Source organism: Pithys albifrons, chromosome Z (assembly GCF_047495875.1).
Source record: "Pithys albifrons albifrons isolate INPA30051 chromosome Z, PitAlb_v1, whole genome shotgun sequence".
NCBI classification, from domain to species: Eukaryota; Metazoa; Chordata; class Aves; order Passeriformes; family Thamnophilidae; genus Pithys; species Pithys albifrons.
This window is the reverse complement of record NC_092497.1, coordinates 19,284,848-19,302,756: the sequence shown is the minus strand read 5'-3', so window position 1 is coordinate 19,302,756 and position 17,909 is coordinate 19,284,848. Positions and strand designations below refer to the sequence as shown.

The window sequence follows — 17,909 nt, the reverse complement described above, 5'->3', positions numbered from 1 at the left end:
TCTTCTATAGACAAAGTTCAGAAAAAAAGAGAACAAGGGAAGAGTGCATCAATGCTCCTCTTTCTTTTCCTTCCTACTTGGTTGTTTCTGCTACTCTTCTGAAAGTCTTCTGGCCCTTCTATAGGTAACATATGCAAATGTTTCAACAATTACTTTATTAATATAAAACCAGCAGATCTGCAGGGCAGCTTGGAGGTTTTCTTAGGGGTAGAATGATAAACTTTGCAGTAAAATAACACACAAGTGTTGTGAAACATCTTACTAAGGGCATGACCCAAAGTAGGAGAATTCCCCCTTCCACACACTAATCTAATTCTTTGCCAGCATTTCTTCTTTCTCAGCAGCAGAGTGTGAATATGCCTTGAAGCTTCATCACAAGGGGAAAGATAATGAACAGCGAGGAGTGGAAAGGCAGGAATGGAGATAAAGGTCTGCATACTGAAATAGCAGTAACACACTGGAGTACATCCTGTTGTGGTATATATACTTTTTGCTCTAATTCTTCCCTTGGGCAGTTTGAGAATGGAAATGTTTTTCTCAGAGGAAGTATTCTTGCTACTGATTTTATGGAGGAGTAGCAATTTCCGTAAATGGGATAATACTGGAGATGAGTTAGAGATCCCTTTGTGAGATACAAACCATGCTGTTAAATGCTGGCTGTCTAGGGTGAAGCATTGGTAGAAGCCGGAGGATTATAAGAAATACCTTGTCTGTTATTAAGCAAAAAAACTTAAGGGCTAAATACTCATACTTGCGATGTCAGGACCACCTTTCAGCAGGTCAAAAGCAAAGGATACAGGTGTTTTGTGTTTTCACAGCTTCAACTTGCCCTTGTGCTTGAAACCTTTGTAATAATATATTTCATTATTTTTCAGGGGATTATTAATCTGCAGCTTCAGGTGAAGATTATAATATGCTTATTAATGGTGCACGAGGCAGCTCTGGTACTGCTTTTCAACTTCACGTGAGTACCCTGCAGAGGACCTGACTCAGCCCCAGATATGCTGGCTGGGGGAATTTAAAGAAGTAACAATATATTGTATCCACTGGGAAAGATGTTCAGCATCTCATCTGGGAGCCTGCAGATCAGTAAAAAAAGCCACAACAACCTGCAATTTTGTTTAAAATCCTATCAGACCCTTACCTGCAAGGTAGGAGTCCCACAATTGTATTAATGCTATGGATGTCGAAGTATGTGAAGTTTGACTCTGTCAAATGCAGTTTATTTTTTAATTGAATATGCAAATTGTTTGTAGACAATTTCATATGGCAAATCAGTTTCCTAGGGCACAACTGCCACATAAACAGTCTTATCTTTATCTACCATGAATATAACTGAAGGAGAATACTGTGTCACTGTGCAGGAGTTATATGTCTCCCAAGAAGGGGAGGAAGAGGGTGTACTGCTAAAATAATGAATTTCTATAGTCCCAGGAGCAATATGCAGGGCTCATAATATCTAAGGACACAAATGAGTAGTAGCTTCATTAGCTCCAATATATTTTCTCATTTATGCCACTAGTGATTTGGCCTTATGTATATCTTACTTGGGATATTGAAAATAATGGTAATTTTTTAAAAAAATGTTTTCTAACACCGGCACACCACTCTGAAACTTTCTTTATAAATTAATTTGCTTAAATTTTCTGTATCTAAATTTTTCAACAAAAAAAAAATCTAAATCTTTCATATGTCAAGTACAATGTTTTTGCATTTTTTTCTTCTCAGAAAAAACTTGGCATCCTGCAAGTTAAGAATGTCTCCAGATTCTGGGTGTTTATGGAGCGTTTCCATCAGGGTGCTTGTTTATTCTGGATTCAGTCCAGGAAACATGGCTGGTCTTAGATGGTTGCTGTTGACAAGAGAACAATGTATGACTGATCATGTGAGATTATCCTGATCACAAAGCACCTACAGAGTTTATTTGTGCACTGGGGCAACACAGGAGCACATATAAAAAGTCCTCTGGATTCAAACATCTTGCTTTTTCCATAGCGAAGAATATAAACAGCTACCAAGGGGACAAACAGAAACATTACGCTGTGAGGCAATACTTGACTTTCTCAGAAAGTTCAAAAGGTTACAGAAAGCTGTTCCCTTTCTCAACCTGTCTGTGGGGCAGGGATTTAAGTTTCAGTCCTTGGTGCCACACACAGAGCTTAATAAACCTCTCTGAATTTCACATGTGGCTCTTTCTGGCCAAAAGCTCGGGATGGGAAGTGTGTGTCAGACCCAGGCTTCTGCACAGAGCACATGTCAATCTTCATCAGGAAGACACAAGGTCTGTGTTGTGACACAGGGGGCCTGCTGATATGACTGACAATATTCAGGATATTAATCATGAGACTGTGGGTGGTGGACACTGGAACTGTGGTTGCCCAGCACTTGCAAAGCAGCCTTGAGTTGAACTTGTAACCTTTGCACACATTTCAGTATCAGTTTCTCAAAAGCACTTCAAGGTTTTAAATGTCTAATTCGTGTTATGAACAGTGGGACTGAAGCATGTAACTCCTCTGTGCAGTCATGGACATCTCACCAGCAGTAACCAGTTTTTGCAGCACTGCAGGAAATTATCCCTGATACAGAAATCTGAGACAGAGAAAAATCCAAGTGTGGCAAGGAGTTTTGTTCCTGCTTCCCCACCTTGCACTTACATCATTCTTTCTGTATGAGTGAAGCTTAGCGGTGCTTCTCCGCCATTTCCACTGTAAGCCTTCATCTTTTCCTTGTAAAAAATGCCCGGTAATTTATATTCAAATATGTCTAAAATTAGTAGAAACCAATTTTAAATTAAATTAACAGTGTAGGAATTAAACAAAACCTCAAAATTCTTTGGGCTCAGACCATCGTTTGTACTCCTCTTGTCCTGAACTGGAATTGTTTACAATGTTCTCTTATTAAGGTAGCCCAAAACATCCGATCATGGTTAAAAATAAAAATCTTTGGAAATATTCACATTTAAAATATGATTACACTTGGAAAGTAACTGTTCTGTCCTAAGAGACTGCAGCATATATATACATGCTTTTCACAGAAATGTAGATTAAGAAAGATCTATTTTATGATGTTAAAGTATCACAAATACATGTAAGCACTTCAAAAGAGACAAGACTGTTCTCCTGTTAATCCTTGGGGTAGGAAAAGTTACTGTACTGTGGGTTTATGTGCTAAACTATATTAATGCCAAAGGATTCTGTCTTTTCTTCTGCATTATAATAAATCACAATGTGTATAAATTAGTATATTTTTATGCACTAACTGATGGTTACACTTTTAAATAAACAAATTATCAAAAAAGGCAAACAAAACAAAAACCCCAAATAAACAAACAAAAACCACAGAACAAAACAGTAAACCAACACCAACCCAGAATAGCTTGTTACAGACAACTCACTGGGGATGTTTTTCCAGAGTTTTCTTCTCCTATCAGACTCTTCACTTCCACATCTTACTTTATGCAGCATGGATATAGCTACAAGCTCTCATGAGAATTGTTCTGAGAGAAGTTTACTTTTTAAGAAGCTTCACTATATAAATGAAATATGGTACAACCTACTCCAAAGTTCTCCAGCTGACAGCAAAGATTATTTTAAACTACTGTCTAAGTGCTTTTAGAGAAATTCATCACAACTCAAATTCTAATGGGCTTCACATTACAAATTAAGTAAAAAAAATACACTAGCAAAAGATTCTTTTAAATTACTTACTGCCAGCATCAATATACACCTGTGCTCAGGAGACCTAAATTCAGGGACTGTCTGAGCTAACATGCATCCATTTCTTGGAGGCTGCATTATAATATCTGTATTGGACTCAAGCACAAAATTTTTATTTGGAGAATAGGAATAGAAAAGTATTCAATTAACAGTAAAGACAGGAATGGGTAAATGGAACGATAAAAATGTTTACTAAATCTGGGTCATCTGTGGTAAAGTTTATACCTTGGAGTGTAATATTAACAGGAAAATATTTAGCTGTCAGATAATTTGGAATATGTTAGTTGAAATTGGTTTCAGAGAGATTTCACAGAAATTCTCCAGTCTTTCAGTAGCTGCATTCACAATGAGGTTTTACAGCCATTTTCCCTTCTTCTGGGTCCTGCCTGTGTGTAGTATAGGGTCATTCTTTTTGCATGTAACCGAAAGGCAGCAAAAATATTATTTTTTGGGTGCAAAAACTAGTTTCTCATTCACTAATCAAGACCTCAAGGACTTCTGTTCAATTAATTGTTTACAACAGCTTTCTGTAGTTTTCTGGTAGTAGTTTTTGTGGTTTTACGGCTAAGCCAATTGCTGGAAGATAAGCTCTAGGGTTGGACAGATTGCAAGGCTCTAAAATGCTAAAGACAAAGAAGAAAATAGCTTAAAAAAAGAAAAAAGGGAAAAGGATTTTACAGAGTTCATATGATAGTGAGCACCAGCTGTGTATGAACCACAGTCCCTGCAGCTCTCAGGGTTTGCCTACAGCAACAGGACCAATGACCACGGCTGCGCAGTCAGCTGCTGATCCCACGGGTCTGCCACCTTGTGTCTGTGGGCAATGCACTTCAGAGATGAAAAGATCTGGGTCCAAAAGCAGCACAGCCTTCAAGCCCAGCATCATAGGAAGAAGAGTGCAGAAATCTTGATGCTTCTCCCAGTTCTCCACTATCTGGCAACTCTGTGCACATCTCTGCTGGGAGTTTGCAGCGTGTCAATAGCATGGTGGGCTCTGAATATATTTTATGCCTTACCATGTTGGATTAAACTATTATTAATTATGACAGCTCACTATGTTTCATTCTTGCCAGGAGTCTTGGCCGGCATATCCTTGTCTCCCTGTAACCAGCCCAGTATAACCCCTTTTAGTGTGTGTGTGGGCAAGGCCCCCCACCAATGCCTGTGATATCAGTTTTGCTGGTCTCCTTTTCTTCCAACTGCCTGCATCTTGGGGCTCCCCAAAGGGCTTTGCCTTCTCCACTATGCCACTCCCAAGGCACAGCCCCAGGGGATACACCATCCTTCCCACGGCGCCAGCTTAGGAAAATTTTTCCAGATCACCCAGAATGCATCAATATAAGTGCAGTTACTCTAAGTCATAGTGAGATCTGAAGGTAAAAGTACTTTTTTGCCAGTGGAAAAAAGTGAGTACACTGACACTTGAGGTGTTTTTTGAAACACGGTTTTCTTTCACCTACCAAAAGAAAACATGGTTATGATTCAGTCTGCCCTGATCACACAACATCAGAGGTGCTCAGGATGTCATTAAGAGATGCAAAATCTGTTAAGGCACTGTAAAAGTATCTTGTTTTGCTTCAGAAATCTCATTTTTTGTATTTTAATTAACATTGGTTATTTCTCTTGTCTAAATAGCACAGACAGAATAGCTGCCTATCCAGCAGCTCTATGACACCAGACGTGGGATACCCAGAAATTACCTGCTCTGTGCCACTGAGCATCCTGCAGGGATTTCTGGCAGCACACAGGGCTGGGAGAAAAGGGGTAGTAAACCTCTGTACAGCATATCAGATCAAACCTGGAAGCAGTCTCATAGCATCGATGGAGCATTGTACTGTCTGTCCATGGGACTTGTTAGAGGTAGCAGCCTTTCGCAGTGACAGCACTGGTTCCAGGCCTGAACCAGTTCACCTAAAGGCATCTCACAAGCCTCCACCCTTGCCCACATAATCTGTAGGATTGGCTGCTGCTTCTGTGTTCTTTCTCTAGAGGAACCCATATTTTATGCTTTCAAGGAGAGTGATCAACCCAGTTTCAAAGCCTTTATGCCCATCAAGTCTGAGGAAAAGTTTATGCCAAAGCTGCCACATAGGAAAGAAAAATACCATGCAAGATTGCTGTTTTCAGCATCTTGAATAACAGACAAACCATGATATCTAACCCATGTAGTCTGAAGCTTTGGACAAGAGGGAGGTCAGAGAAATGAAGTGCATGCAAGCAGTGACAGCTTGAACAGCCAATACAGCTCAGACACTGAGCCCACAAAACGCAACAGGAGACCCAATCATACCAGCAGCATAACCTAAACCAAGCAACATTGCAGTGTTTCAGTGTCACTGAAGTCGTGTCATACTGGATACACTCCTGTATTGCACAAGCAAAGTCTATCATGAACCTGATGACCAATGTTCATCAGTTTGTCTTCCCCTAGTTAAAATATTCCCCAGTCTCTCCCTCAAGTAATAAAATGGAACTGTCAACAGAGCTTGCATTGCAATCCACTTTATTCAGAGGAAGCAGTGATGCAGCATTTCCCACCAACCTGTCCTTATGGATTAGTATCACTATGGCAGCAGGGACTACTACCTTCTGGGCCACATAGCAGACAGAAAATACGGATAGCCAAAAAATGCTTCTTGGTCTGTCAGAAACTTCCTTGTGACACAAACTAAAGCTTTCATCTTTTCCAGCTGTCTCTTACTTGTATCTGGCATGAAACTGAATCTGGATTTCCATCCACATCCCCTTGATACCCATTTCTCTCCTGGCCATACAGTGAACCCCTGAAGGCTGTATTTCTTAGTGTTTCTACAACACCTACCAAAACAGGGCTATGATCTCAGCTGAGGATTTCAGACCCTGTCATCATAACAATGCAATGCAATAAGTTCTTCCTAGTGTCTAAGGCTTTCCTTCACCACACTTTCCTAGCAGCATTGCAAAAGTAGGCAAGGTTTTCTGCCCAGGCAAGGTTCTGAGCTGTCACCCCACAGTGGAAGAAGTTGTTAATTTTGTATCTTTGCCTCCACAAGCCCCTGGAGCAACAGCATCCAGATTAAATGTATTGACTTGCCCATTGCAAGAGGAAATTCCAGTAAGAAACCTGTTTCTACCAGTTCCAGATGGCTAGCACAGGCACAGATCTTCATGCAGTCAGTTGTTTTCTGGAGCAAATGGTCTTTCTAATGAAATCAAAAGAGGCTGATTCAAAATGATAGATATCAGGAGAAACTAAAAGATAAAGAACATTAAGAACATTAAGCATGCAGAAATTTGGCTTCTTGTCATCAAAATGAAAGATAGCCATCAAAATGAAAGATAGCCATCAAAATTAAAGGGACACCAAATCTGAATTTTTTTGTTGAACCTTATGGAGACAGAGAGGTAAAATACCCTGAATTCATGCAATTAAGCAAATGTGATCTTTACCTAAAAGCACATCTAACACAGAGTAGGGGCACATCCCCAATTTAATCATATGATGCCAGCCAAATCCAGCTTAAAAGATTCTCTATCACTTCATTAAATTTGGCAGATGGCTGAACAAAGCTCATTGTACCATTCTCAGCTCTTAGTTACATTATTGCCACTGCAACAAAAAATGCTGTAGAGCGGCACTGAGGGATGCATTTCCCATGTTATTTGTGTGAAGGAAATAGCTACGCCTTGATCCTGGAGTGGGTAAAAAGTTCATCTGTCTCTGTATTTCTGCATGTAACTTCTTACCTATGCACCATTTCCCCATTACTTCTGTGAATGTAGAAGAGCAGACTCCTGTCTCAATACTATGATCAATGCAGTCATTGTCAGGTTCACAGAATTTGCTCCAAAACATTTCCATTTACAAGTTGACGGTTGCTGTATGGGCTTTCTGTACTCATGAAGACAGCATCAAAAAGAATTGGCACAGTAATCTGTATTGAAAATAGAGAGATGTAGTGTATTAGGCAGCTGAATAATGCACAAATACCTTAAGTCACCTATTTAACTCTTGGCAAAAATAAGTAATTACACCTCCTTTCCTCAGAAAGCAAAGTTTAAGAGGAAACAATTGATGGTAAAGACTATTTTTGTGCCTGTGGCACATATGTGTTAAAATGCTCTAGTATTTCAACATTTCAAGGGGGTTCTTCAAAATAAGGGAGAGTCTAATTGTCAGCAGAGGGTTCAGGATTAGAGATGGAAGGTCATCTTTTAAATAGGAGCTCATTAAAGAGCTTTCTTATGCTCATTCATTCTTTACATTCTTCCTAATTTCAAGATTTTAGTAGGAAAGGCATCATACACTAAGGCAGAAAAAAAACCCCCTGTGAATTATTCTTCAGCTATGATTAAAATAAAGTTTTGTATTTTAATGAAGGGGGAGTGGTTGTTTCCACTGTGTCCATATGGGGGTTTAGCTCTCCAGCACTGGATAACTGAATCTTATCACATGCCTGGATATGTTGTTCTGTTGTCCATTGTCCCTGAACACCATTAGAGACAATGGCCTAGCTGGATGTGATTTAACTAGAGGTGAGCAGACTTTACACTGCCTATAGGAAGAGTCATATTAGGTGTGTTCTTCTGGCATTGAAGAAAATACTCCAGTTCATCTCTCCAACATTTAAATTGTAATTTCTTTGATGGGCAAGTTCAAAGGGATTTTTATTTTGTGTATATGCCATTTTATTGAACTCATTGCAGACGATGATGGTTTCTGTCTTGTCATTTTTCTACCCAACCATAACTTTTCCTTTTAAAAATAGATAGTGTACGAAAAATATATAGAATGTATTTGTTAGAATATTGCTCAATATGTTCAATGTTGCAGCCTGGAACATTACATGATCTGAAGAAAGGAGAACTAACGACATGTCAGAGTGATTTTGATTAAAAAATAAGTCCAGATTTATGAGAATGGCATGGCTGAATTGCTCAGAGCTCCATGGAAGGTTATGATGAGTTTAGAAACTGAAGAAACAGGTTTTTTATGAGTTCCCAGCGATTCTGTCAAACAATTTAATTGGAAGGACTCAAGAAAATATTTAGCATCTGTTTCAAAATGAACCTTAGAAGTGATTTCTTTTTGGCATAGCATCATAATACAGTATTTGGTGAATAGACAGGTAACTTAGCATCATTACTATACTAGGAGGTGTATGAGTGGGGGAAGAAAAGAAAAAAACCCCAAAATCATAACAAAATATTTACACAGTCTAACACATATAAGCAAATAGGCTAATTGCAAGTCACCATACTGGTCCTGGGCTGCCTTTAATTCATCCCAAGAAAATGAGAGAAAGGCTCACACAACTCCTGAGCTAGAAAAATCCCAGTTTGCAGCAGCTTCTCACTAGAGTTAGCAGGGCAAGGAAAAAATAACCTAAAGTTAGCAAAAATGTGTCAGCTCCCACTGGACAAAAGAAAAATCAGATCTTGTCTGCATACACAGCAGCAGGCAGTGACCTGTGTTTCCTGTCTCACCCCACACTTCTACTCACAGATGAGATGACTTTGCAGTGATTTTTCATTTTCTAGTATCTGAAGCAGCTAGAGAAATTCTTATGTTACAGAATGTAAGGGGGAGATAGGCAGACTGAAGACTGGGTACAATTAAATCCTGAAAAGGAGGGGAGCAGATCTAGATAAGATCACTACATGATGAGATTGCTCTTATCTGTTATATCATTTAAAACGCTCAGGCACTTAAAGGAAATAAATTGTGACATAGTCCATAAACCTTAATGTTAAATACTGAACAGCCAACCCTGTCAGTTTTCCAAGTGAGAAGAAAGGTATGTTTCACATACACATCTTCCCACTGAGCTGGACTTGGAGCGGTGTAATTATGTATTATCTCTGGGGTTTGATACCTTAGGGACTTGTAAAACAGAAAACAATCTAATTGCTAAATGCAAGAAGCAAATTTTGCAAAGCTGCTCAGAATTGCTTTTCCTTCAGAGCAGAATGCAGTTCAATAGCAAAAGCACTGCCATAGTAAATCTATTAAATAATCCTACTTGAGCTTGGATGTTCAAGATATAAAAGAGAAGGTTAAAAATAATTCCTTTGGTATTAATGGAACTAAAGCAAATAGATGGAAGGAAAGTGGAATAGCAAAGAGCGTGCAGCATTCTGCCACCATTGTACTCCACAGCAGTATTCCCACTAACACAGAGGGACTGGAAATGTCCCTGTCTTCCTGTGAGAGATCTTCAAATACAAAGAGTACCTGTGATTTCAAAGAGCATAAAAGTTTGAAGAGTGACTAATGAGAGCCTTTTTCCAAGAGCAGAAGGCTGCAAACAGTTCAAATAATTATTTCCATCTTCACGGTGTCAATAGGCACAGGAATGGAGGAAAAAGCTATAGAACAACATCTTAAAAACCTAAATTTGACTTATGGATTGAAGGTAAGCCTGGAGATGAAAGCAGTGGGACATATTTTATTCCAGTTTTGCAGCAAAATAGTTCCATGGGGACTAAATTTAACAATGCCAAACCAATTTTCCCTGTCAGGGTTATGCAAATGGGAGCACACAGCCAGGACTTTCCTGGGTTGCTGGTCACAGCCTTCACTGGGATAAGAGCATATGGAGAGCAAGGCATTCCCTTCGAGATGAATGTGGGGGAGGCTGTTTCCCTTGCTAAAGAGCTGTATGTTTTCACACCCAGAGATGATGTTTTGGTTTGGCTCTGATTCCAGCTGTTCGGTTTGTTTTCGGGAATGCCTCATGACAGTAGAGGGCTCCTAGCGCAGGAACAGCCATGCAGATCTCCATCTCACTCCCAGATATGTGCTGCCCACCCACCTTCGAAGGGACCAGCATACAAAGAGCCAGTAGCCTGGAAAGAGCTATGGCACCGAGTAATGTGCCACTGAGAAAGGTGTAGTTTAAAAGGAAATAGCAATTTGGTGTGTAGTCAGTCTGAGGTCCTTAATTTTTACTCACGAAATAGCTAATCACCATCATCATAGCTGAACCAGAAAGCACCTTCAGTAGCGATCCCGCATGGAAGAAGAGTGCCACCTTCCTGTTTTTGACCCAGACCCTCCCAGCTACACTTTCCACCACAGCCTGCCCTCCTTTGTCAGTTTTTAATATATCCAGCACACAATCCTGCTCTTTTACAATGTTCATAGACAAGTTAACATTGATATATAAACAAGAAGAAGGAGAAAACTGCAGAAAAGAGCATGGATCTGACTCCAGTAAAAGAGAAGGGCTGTGTTAATTTGCTGGAAATTCCATTTTCTCCCCTCTCTCTCAAAACCATGTACAAATTAGACATTTACATGATAGATGAGTATGTTCCTTTCTTAGGCAAAGGACTCTGCTGGAACTCAGAGCTCGGGTAAGTTCCATGTAATGTGGCCGTTGCCAAGGAAACTGCTTGTTCTTAATTGAATAGTAGAGAAAATATTTGTGTAACTTATTGGCACATAAATTAAGGTTGCCCTTGAGCAGCCGTAAACTCACACAACTTTTTTTTTTCCCTAAGCAAATTGTCCTGGTCTTAGATTTTCTTTTAATGCCTAAATATCATGGAAGGGTCACACTATGTAGGTGGCCTCTTTGCTGACTCTGACCACTGTTAAAGTTGCACAGTGCTTAACTTCAGATTCTAAAATAGGAAAAAGTTGATTACAGCAGGAATGAAAATAAAACACAAAACAAGGATGGACTAGGCAGGAAAAAAAATAAAATAAGCTGTTGCAGATAAATCTGGTCCCCCAAAACTGCCATATACTCAGTGATAACAGTGATGATAAATTCAGTTTGCCCACTTTTGTAGCTCCACTAAAGTCAATAGAATCACTTGCTCAGCCTTTTATTTATTTTTTTGTCTTCATCCTGCCACTGGTTTTTACTGTATATTCTAATTGATAATGGTTTCTAAAGGTCAAAAGAGGTGGGTTTCTAAAACAAAGGCTGACTTTCATGTAAAATCTGAGAGTCTGTAAACCCCCAGGACAGGAGGGTGGTTAAGTTAAGCCATCCTCTACTGCTACTGGTGTGAAGAATGCAGAGACTTAGCACAGCCTCTTAGCAAAGGAAAAAGTGGGACAGACGTGGATTAGACCACCTTACCCTTAACTTCCATTCTCTGTATGCCTCCTAACAGGGGTGCTGCTGGGAAACAGGAGAGCAGCATGGACTGGCTATACCAGACACTGAAGGTTCATGCCCAGTAAAGTCATCCTTTTTCAGTTATTTCTGGCAGGAAAAAGTAAAAATAGTTCTTAATATCTTGGTCTTTAACAGGAATTGTCAGTAGGGAGGTGTCTGCTAACAAAATAGATTATTCTGCTTGAAAAACATGTATTTTTCCTTTATCCCTCCCATGCACAGATACTCATTAAATACCATATATAATATTTCAAAACATCAACACCTCATTTAATTGAAGTTTCTCTGAAATGGTATCATTCAGTGCCTCAAAAAAAAAGTAGGTAATATAATAAGGGTAACTAGATTTGGATCTTATAAGAAACCAATAAACACTAGCAGACATTAAAGTAAACTCTTTAGCTTTCTCTTGATAAACTGTCTTCTCTTAAGCAATATTCTTACTATTTTGGAGTTGAGAAATGGTTCTTCTATTTTTCAGGTCCTTCAGGACAGCAATCATCATCCTGTATTGCAGGATCCCTAGTATACAGCTGTTACATTAGAAATCTGCAAAAATACCTTTAAAAATAGATGACTGTAATACTTCTCATGTAGCCCTTTGCCACTAATTGATTTAATTTTCTTAATAAAATTTGACTTTTAAAGTTCAAACAAAAAGCAGATTTTATCCAAGTGATTTCTCCTTCCACTAATGATGAGGGAAGCTAGTGGTGAGTGTGGCATCCTCTCACTTAGTGTTAAGTTAGTGCACAGTCCATAAAATCAGATAACTGAGGATAAAGGTTGGTTAATTCAGGGTTATGTGTCTATCAGATAAGCCCTCTGAATAAAAATAAAGCAAAATGCTATTCAACCAGGGCAGGGAGCCCAAACAGCATCATATAGGTGACCCTGTCATTTAAGTTGAACTTGTATTAATAATGGTCCCTAACAAGCTGTCAATCTCTAAGGAGAGCCTTTTGTGCCTTTTCCCTGATGCTTTTGTGTTCGCTTACTCGATGGCCACAAATCAGCTCTAGCTGAGTTGCTGTCAGTCCTAGGGCAGCTTGGGAAAAATGAAGCTTCTTTCTCCTTGTCTTCCCTGTGCTCTTGCTTTTTTCCCCTTTCTTTGCCTTTCACTGCCATGCAAATCATAAAAATTGCAGTCTGGGGGTCAAGCTGCGTAAAATAAGCAGACACCAGTTTCCTCTTTGTTTCAGCACAGAGCACAGATGGGAGGAGGGAAACTGCTGTTCCACTGAGATAACTGCCGAATAGAAAATCTGAAAGTATCCTGATGACACTGGGAAACAGGGTGTTTTTCAGTCATTAAGAAATGTATTTCTTCATACCTGAACAGTAATAGTAAACAACTAAGTAGTTAAGGTCTTCTCCAATTTTCTTACTCTTTACTGTTAAATGGCAAAGAAACCCAAAAAACAAAACAAAACAACGACCAAAAAAAACCCAAACAAACAAACAAACAAAAAAACCAAAAAAAAACCCAACACAAACTCCACCAAAAAAAATCAAGAAAACACCCCTACATATTGAGGACCATAAAATAATCTGTAGATTTGGATAGGCTGCAGAAAAGCCTGGGACTCTGAAAACCTAACAGCCATCAGTGCACTTAATCTTCTTCCATCACTGGTTCATGTCTGCTAGTGGCCTGTTCCTGCAGTTTCTGGACTCCAAGCAACTGAAATGCAGAGTGAGAAATGCAAAGCTTACCTGAAACAAGGACACTGGTATCAGCTGAACTTTCATAGCTGTGTTCTCAGTTACTTCAAAATACACAGAGCAAGTTTCTCACTTGGCACATGAGGCATGGTTTGAGGCTTTTCTCAAGACTGGGCTTGCTCACCGTCTCTGATTCATCTCTTCAGACACAATATGATTTCGCCATGGTATAAACTCCAGCAGGCTCTGGAGAGAGCAGATCACAGTGTCTTCTGTGTCTCATAGGCTCCAATGTGCCTCTTCATACTACCTGGTTGAATGCAAGGCAGAGACAAGGACACCCCAACCCTGCAGGTTTTGAGCCAGACTGCAGCCCAGTGTAAGCAGTAATGGGGACAGACAGCAGAGTTAGGCATGGCAGGATCTCTGGCATGGTGGTGCCTCCTCCCCAGCCCAGCTCACAGCTTGGTGCATCATGACCTGTGCTGCCCAATTGTTCTTGCTGAGCTCGGTTGCACCCTGGGCTCCACCATCAAAGCAGCATACAACAGTGAGGGTGTTTGCAAAAAGGCTTCTGCTGAGTCTTCAGATTAAGTCCTTTAGGATATGTTCATTTTACCTTGATTGCATTGAAAGTCACAGTTCATGCAGCGACTGCAATACTGGTTGGGGCTTTGACAACTCTTTTGATATTTCACTAGTCTGAAGTCCCAGTTGTAGTGCGCTTTAAGAACTTGGGCAGCCACCACTTCTCATGAGAGGTAGAGGTGAGTAGAGGAGAAGGAGGAGACAGAAAAAGTGCCTTTTCTATCAAAGTTGTGTTTGCCCTTTAATACTCAACATCACAAAAATAACAAAAACCACAACCGGTGTAATGGTTGAAACAGAAAAAAAAAAAGCTAAGCATCATCTCAGCACTGACACACAGGGTACAGGAGTTTTGAAGATGAACCATATTTCATTTATGCAACAGCTTGAGCTGTTTCCTTTTTGTTGTTTGTTTTTTTTTTTGTCACCAGCATGAGCAGACCACTTTCTCACTCTGTTCCTATGTTCTAATTCTGTTGCCACTGGGATAATAATCAATACCTACATTTTGGTATAGTATTTAATTTGTGCAAAGTGCTTTGGCATCTCAGATGAAAGGGCATTTAAAAATGATAAGTATTTTATTACCATCATTACTGACTCATTTGAAAGGCAAACCTGAGCTTGACAAGACTGATAAACAAACACCACTCCATGCTTGAGAGGCAGCAAAGCTCAACTCAATTAGAGAAATCACCTACCTCCACAAACTTTTGGAATTGAATAAACTACTAAGACCCAAATTCCACCTGCAGCTGCTAAAAAGATGTGCTGGTTTAAAGGTAAACTGGTAGGAGAACTGAACCCAACACAAAAGATATTTTGATTCAGAGTTACAATTTAATAAAAATATTACAATGAATGCAATGATACAAAGAGAAACTGGGTTTAGCGCACAAAACCTGGAAGTATAACCCAGCACACTGGAGCACAAGCATAATGGTGTTTGTTAGCCCCTGTGCTGAGACCCACATGGTTCCCCTGAGTCCCAAGTAAAAAGAAAGGGAGAAAACCTGTTGGTGCAGATGACTGTCACAGTCTGGTCAAGAACAGTAGTCACAGTCCTGTCAAGGTTCTGATCCTCCTCTGGAACCAATGAGTGGTCCCAAAAGTTCCCCAACTCCAAGATTATATACCCTCAGCTTTAGGTGGGAATGCCCAGTACCTCTTCCAGGGCGGGGAGTTCCACAATGGGTGATCTCTGTGAGTTATGGGATACCTTTGGAATCATTGATGGCTCATGAGCAGACATGACCCCTCATGCCGGGTGTGAAGGTGCTAACGACTGCTGGAGTGGAGTTATCACAGCTCCTAACTCACAGCCTTCTTTAACACCCAGCTTATATCCTGAAAGGTCAGGTGTGCCCTGGGCAGCTGCTGCAAATGGTACATTGTTAACAGTTCATGGGAAATGAATAGAGGGTGTAGAATACACAGCTTTGGTCACACCCACACAATGATAAACTGGTCCTGGCTACTGAACTAGGACATAAGCTTAGTGAAGTGATGAAAGTTTCTTTTCCCTGGCTTACTTTAGTCAGGTGTACTTTTTTCATGGTGAAAGCTGTTCCCATTTCAGCTCATTTTTCTGTCTATTTCTTATGACACGATTTTTGAAAAGAAAGTGAATAGAAGCAGCTGATTGTAATGATCTTCTTGCATAACAGTGTAACTAAAGTAAAAAGTTGGCTGAGGAGTCTTCTCAGCAGCTTTGGTTTGCCTGGTGGTGCACAGTCTCATTCTTGCTTCTTAAGCCACACTTTGCTCACATGTAAGGCATCTTCTGTTTGAAAAGATGCATAGGGAAGAGTTTCTTTCCTCATTTCTAGCTCACATTCTTCTACAATTTTATTTTAAAAAATCCCAAACAGTTTCTTCTTCTTTACCTCATTCAAACAGCTGATAGATTGAAGAAAACCAGTGACTGTTTACTGATTATGACCACAACTTGACCTAGTCAAGGACCAGCTGGTTGAGACTACACTTGGTAACAGACCAGCTCTCCTGGCCACCCCAGCTTCATGGGACTGAGCTGCTACTTAGCCTGGGGAGGGCAAGCACAAACATTGCACAAAATAGAGAATTCATGCAAAAGCTTTGAGAATTACTGATTTACAAGAAAAATCACTTAATTTGTGACCTACGTTACATTTGACACCAGATATCTGGTTTTGGCTTCTGTATCTTTATAAGTGTTATCTCTTTACTAATGAGGCTAAATGGAAGCAGAATTAGGTCTCTCAAAGCAGCAATTGGGAAGAGTGTTGGAAAGAAACATCAATTTGGACTGCCAGCATATCTGAAAATATCGCAGCCCATACCTGAAACAGGTGCCAGAAGGGTGGAACACAAAATTTGTTGAACAACTATGTGATGGGATTTGGGTTGGGAGGTTAGTGTACTGTGTACTCACTCATGCAGATTCTCTCTCTCTCTCAGTGCAGTGAAGTAATGTCTGCCATAGTAGGGCATGCACTATTTCATTCTGAACCTTCCTCAAAACACCATGCAAAACTGAATTCCCCCATACAAACTGTTTCTGAGATATCCCAGCCAATTATATTTTTCCTATTTAACAAGAGAATGAAGAGATTATGGGTACTGAATCTATAAGTAATATTTTCCATAACATCACTGAGAAACAGCCAAGTCTCCAAGCAAGTGCCCAGGTTACTAAGAAGCCCAGGTAGTGCAGGTCAGGGTCCCCTGGCAGCATCAGAGGGCTCTGTCCCATAGGTGTGGTGGCCCTGGAACCATGGTCCATTGTCACAGTGCTCTGTGTTGATAGAAAGCTTCAGCCCAAGGCTGCAGGACAATATCCAAATGGTCTCCTGGGCAGAACACCAAACTCCCTGACTACTGCAGTTACCCACTTTAGTCTTTGCCTCAGGGTGGAGAGGCAGAGCACCACTGAGGAGCTCTGCCCTGCTCCCAAGGGATGACGGGCTCTCAGTGGGGCATGAAGCAAGAAGGGCTTGTAATCTGGTTGTAAAGAATGCAAAGCACTTTTGGATTCTTCTGGATGAATGACAAATAAATTACAACAGTGAAGTTATTAACTGGCTGACATAACTGGCTCATTCAGACTCCCAGATCTGCTCAGTATCTGCATGACCTCACCTCTGCTTGGGAGACAAAGTTTTTACTTATTGGTTGGCCAAATCTGAAAATTAAAAAAAAAAAAAAAAAAAAAAAGATTTTTCTGGCAAGAGGAATGAGCAATGACAGCAGTCTGGGCAGGGCAGTCCACTGGCCAGCTTTGTCAGCTCAGGAGGTGACATCAGCTGGAATTAGCAGAGGGAATACCGCCCAGAGAACAGGCTAAGCAAACAAGAGCAACTAGTGGGGAGGGCATCAGCCTTCCCTCCTGGGAGAGGGGACAAACAGGGCTGTGCGGGGTTTCTGTGCATGGGAATGGCTGACTGAATAGCACTCTGTCACCTTCTGCTGTGGGAAGGAACAATTGTATATGGTCTTCCAAGTAAAGGCTTGCTCAGTGCAGGATGGATTTCAAGTGAAACACCATGTAAGAGAGAACTGGTCTCTCACTAATTTCCCTGAATTACAGCTACAGCTGCATTATTGGGCTTACATTTTATATGACAGGCTGTTATATCTCAGGGCCTAGGAGATGACCAAAACAAACTGTACACAAAGAGCAAATAACTGGCTAGGCCTCGCAATGGCAATCACCAAAATAAAATTATATCATTAAATATGAGGAAAGGGTGTTTCTTTTAAAACCTGTGCCATGAGTGCACAGGCAACAGCCTCATGGTCAACAAGCAACAAGTGTTGCTGAACATCCGTCATCACACATAACAGG

General features: G+C 40.4%; 1 long non-coding RNA gene across 3 annotated transcripts in view; it reads right to left on the bottom strand.

The window, feature by feature from the left end:
* The window catches only part of LOC139684485 (uncharacterized), a 32,821-nt gene extending 19,200 nt beyond the window's left edge, over positions 1-13,621 (bottom strand). For 2 of the 3 annotated variants that reach the window (XR_011699919.1, XR_011699920.1), the window contains exons 1-2: positions 13,547-13,621; positions 7,443-7,630 (exon numbers count right to left, since the gene is read on the bottom strand). This is a non-coding gene — a long non-coding RNA (uncharacterized lncRNA). Of the gene's footprint in view, positions 1-6,334; positions 6,948-7,442; positions 7,631-13,546 lie in introns of those variants that run through there. The other variant, XR_011699918.1, reaches the window with a different exon arrangement.
* Between the last annotated feature and the right edge of the window lie 4,288 nt (positions 13,622-17,909).